Genomic DNA, 4,639 nt, shown 5'->3' on the forward strand with positions numbered 1-4,639 from the left:
ATAAGAGCTCCGCCTCTTATCATGATAGAGTCGTCCTTCGGCCCCACTCAGTGACTTTGCCTAGGCTGAGATGATGTCATCAGTCTGCTGCGGACATGAGAGGTATTGAACCCCCCCGGAAGTGTTACAATGACACAACACGTAGCGTGCATTCATATATATCTGATGACAGGTCCACTTTAAGGCTGCCGTCTTTCCTCAGTTTAATGGCTTCTCTGGACGTTCTGTTCTGCGGAACAATAAAGCTCCAGCGAGGTGACAACGCCGAATATCGATTTGCGTCCAATGTGTGAACCCTGTACTGTCACTTTAAATGACAGCGCGCACCTCCGATTGAAGCTGCGCCACATGTCACCTGCGTTACAGCACGCGTTTCGGGGGGTCACCCCCTTCATCAGGGCCCGAGCAGACACCTGGATACACTACACCAGACATGACGTAATTGTTCGAGCGTAATCCCTGCCCCCGACCGCACAGCCGCAGCATCCCCCTCATCGGTGACTACGAGTCCCATCTGCCGCCGAGGAAACCACAGACTGCGCCATTCTGTGATGTCATCAGTCCATTGTTACGTCCTCCAGCCCCGTAGCAGGAGATCCGCACCGCCATACTGAGCTGGGGCTGAAGGAGAGGAATGCATTCCATCCTGTGCCCCCCCCCCACCCACTCCCCCCTCATCCCCCATACACTGATCACAGTGCGATGCTCTGCAGGCCGGAGCGCAAAAATATAATAAAAGCACATTTTGTATCTCTTACATTGGGAGGACTTTGTCTTCAGACTGCAACACAAATGTCATTGTTACAGATGTATCAACACACGCTTCAAGGGACATTCCACCTTTTGCAGAAAAATAATAAATACAAAATAATACAAATCCTCCTAATAATAATAAAATAATAACAATAATTTGCATTTATTATTATTTATTATTATTGTTTAGGAGACAGTAAAACATTGCAACCTGAATCAGTACATCGTGGCGGGTGCAATGCTCTGCCTCCTGCAGACTGTTCCTCCTGTGCGTGTTTATATTGAGGTACATACATGCAGTAACACGGAGAGGGAGGGGGAGGGGGTCAGTGTAACTGTGTGACATGGAACAAGGTCAGAAAAGAGGAAGTTTGGCCTTCATATCAATCGATACATTTGTATGAAATCTTCCTCTCGTGTTTATAAATAAAGTTTGATGAAGATAAAACGTCTCCGTACATCGGTCACATTGTATGTGAAATGTCAGGGAAACGGAAGCCGGAATACCGATACAATGATGCTTCACTTTATAAGTATCTGATGGGGGTTATCCTTCTCTGAGACCGGAAGCCGGGGGAAAGTCCCAACTGACATCACAGAGAACAAAAATGGCAACAATTGTATTTCTTCTTCTTTTAGCGATAATCCTTAAAGGGGAACTCCAGACATTAACAAAGCTGGCCCTGGCAGTGCGGCTCCCCCGGCTCTGAGAGGGTTAAGTGCTGGTAGGGGGGGAAGGGGGGGGGTGAGAGAGGTGACCGAGGGTCAGGTGACCGTATCTTCTGTATTCCGGGAGGAAAACGAGCAGTTAACCCTTTGTAGTGCGGGGCAGCCCCTCTGGAAGGGTTAACTGTGCGAATTCCCGGAATTATACTTCAAAAAAACATCATTCACGACAATCAGACGTCGGGGGCGGAGTGACACAGATCTGTCATTTCTGAATGCCGCGCAGATCAGGTGACAGGGCGCAGCGACGGCTCCCTCCATCCGCACCGTGTACACTTGGAGTGTGAATTCACATGTTGCGTCTGACGGGTGTGATGTTTGATATCCTACAGGATGCGCAATCTGCTCCTTCAATCCCGACTCCGCGATCCCGACCCCGACTCTGACATCCCGACTCTGCTTCCACACAGAGAACGAGGCTCCTCCTCTGCAGGATGATGGCCGGGGACAGACGTTACTCTGAACTCTGCTGCTGCCAATCACAAGTCTAAACCCTTAGTCCCGGTTCACACAGAGAGTTTAGCAGCGAGCTGTAAAAACGCTGAGCGCTGGGAAAGGTGCACGGAGCTTCTTCCAGGCAGATTCAGCGCGTTTCTGCTCCATTGATTTCAATGCAAAACGCGCAAAATCACGCACAAACGCGCTAGTAGCCAAGCATGCCTTTATGTTGGGAGCACAGGCAGTGGCGTTGTACAGCGCTGTGTCTATCAGGAGGGTGTGTGCTGCGCTCCTCTATGGAGAGGGGATCGCTCAGGGGTGGGCACTCCACTCTGTCCTCCTAAATCCCTGCAGAGCATCATCCCTGACTGGTCCAGAGACACCGGTCCCAGCGCCGCATCTGAACCACCATCTTACACCCGCGTGAGGTCTTCATCCAAAATACATACCACATGTGGACATTACAGTAGAAGTGAACCAGAAACTGGAACACCTCCCGCTGGCTCTGTGCTCTGCGCATCATAAACTGCCTTTGTTTCATCATTTTCCCCATCTCAGTGCTGCTGACCTTCTCCAGCCTCTTTCAGCCACTTCCCCTCTGTATGCTATGCACTCATTGCTACATATTAATGGTCAGGACCGGTGTCCTCATGGTGGCAATGGCTGGGGTTGCCACCTGCACAGTCCAGTTTTGGAGTCTTGTGTCCAGCCAGCGGGCACCCGGACACAAGACACTCAGCGCCATCACCGGCACTTGACATTTTCTGACAGATGCGGCGGCTGCCGAAGTCCCTCGTCAAGGGGCATCTGGGGGGGGGGGGGGCCGCATCGGCCTGAAACCGGATCTGCCTCTGAGCTGCGGGCAGCCTGTGCCTATTAACAGGTGCCCACAGCTCAGAGGAAGATCCGGGCAGGCCCGGCGCTACCGCAAGGCAAGCGGCCGCCTGAGGGCGCTGCAGGGTGAGGGCGGAAAAAACAGGGCATAGTGACAAGTACTTGTACTTGCCAAAATGCCCCGATGTTTGCGCTATGTGTTTTCTTTTCCACTTACCTTCGGTGCGGGAGAGCAGCGGCGAGTCAGCGCTGGTCCGGTGGGAGGAGCTCCAAGTGGGGTCCTAAAGACATCTGGTCACCAACCCAGAACAGCACAGAGTATGCAGCTTCATATTATTTTGTATTGCTGTGTAATGTATTGCTGGGAGTTGTAGTCCTCTATAGCTGGTCTCATTACTCCCTCCCCCTGGCTGCCTCTCCTCATATTCTCAACAGAAAAAAAAAAAAAATTGCCACGCGCAGCGCTAGAGTGCTCGGTGTTCGCTTGAAGAAAAGGTGGCAACCCTAACAATGGCGGACTATGCCTAGACCAGTGCCCACTGCCCTGACACCGTATGAGAAATTTGGGTGGCAGCTCTCTTTCAACCAGGGTGACCCCAAATGGACCTCAGAATAGTCTTAGAATGCAGAAAGGATGTGAGAGCCACGGTACTAGTCTTTACAACGCGTTTTCGGGGGCTTTGAACTTCCCTTCCTCAGGGCTCTCACTGCCGGCAGAGAGGAAAAAGCTGGACAATCATTTCTTCAAGTAGAAACATAGGGATCGGGACAGTTTTGGGTCACCGGTCAGGCAGCCATCATCTCTATGCTCATTTCCGGGGGAGTTTAGAGCCCCCCCCCGAAATGCGTCGGCTTCGTCACTCTTCTCACACACAATGCAAAACTCCTGGACTCGTCCCATGGCGCTCTCACCCTTTGTATGATCCCGGGGCGGTGTGTTGGCGCGGCTGCCGTCAGAGACGGGGACACCGCAAACAGCGGCCGCTTCCTCCAGATTAAAGTTATTTTGGGGTAACAATATTTCGTTATCTCCTCTCCACGGCCGAGCGATCCGGTGACTCCGCGGTCACCGCGACAACGTTTCCGGCTGCAATGGAGGAGAACGACGTGCTGTTCCTGTGTTCTCAGACCCGACGTCAGATCTCCATCACCTCTCCGTGTAACACGCAGCACTTCCTTATCCGGAGATCCTGCCAGGAACAGCACTTCCTGCTGCAGGGTGACAACACTCAGCCACTACCTGGCAATTAGCAGCAACTTCCTCTTTAACGTGTATGTAAGGGTTAAAATCCGCCATACTTTTTTATTTTTGCTGTGTACCCTAATGGGGGGATTTTCCTTCACTTCCTGTCCCCGAGCAAACAACAGGAAGTCACAAAGGAATCTCACAAAGTGAGTGAAAAGAAGGGCAGTTCCCATTGGAAGGTTTCCCCTCGTTGCCTGTCCCGGGGACAACTCCACGAATGTTGGCTTTCCCCCTCAGCGACAGGGGGTCACCGGCACACATAAAGAGGGCGAATCTCCCCAATGGGGGACACAGACATCAATAAAAAACCTGGCCGAGGGTCTAACTCACTCTATCCAAAACTGAAACAAAGTCTTTCACCCGGAGACACACTGTAACTATGTAGTGAACTGCTGCATGCCCCAGCACTCCTTCATTGCAGGATGGGTGGCCTCCGTGGTTCTGCGAGGGGGGGGGGGGCTCCCCTTTAAGTCGTATCGCACCCCCTGCCCATCTCTTTCCGGAATGAATTGAGCAGCTCGGCGTTTTGTAACTCGCTCACCACGTGTTTCCTCGCACAGGAAGCCGGCAGGCGAGCTGCTGATTCACCCTGGTAGTATTGTTACCATATATGGTCATCCCATAAACAGCGTCACGCTATAG

Source organism: Nanorana parkeri, unplaced genomic scaffold (genome assembly GCF_000935625.1).
Source record: "Nanorana parkeri isolate BGI_ZX_2015 unplaced genomic scaffold, ASM93562v1 scaffold2363, whole genome shotgun sequence".
Classification (NCBI taxonomy): Eukaryota; Metazoa; Chordata; class Amphibia; order Anura; family Dicroglossidae; genus Nanorana; species Nanorana parkeri.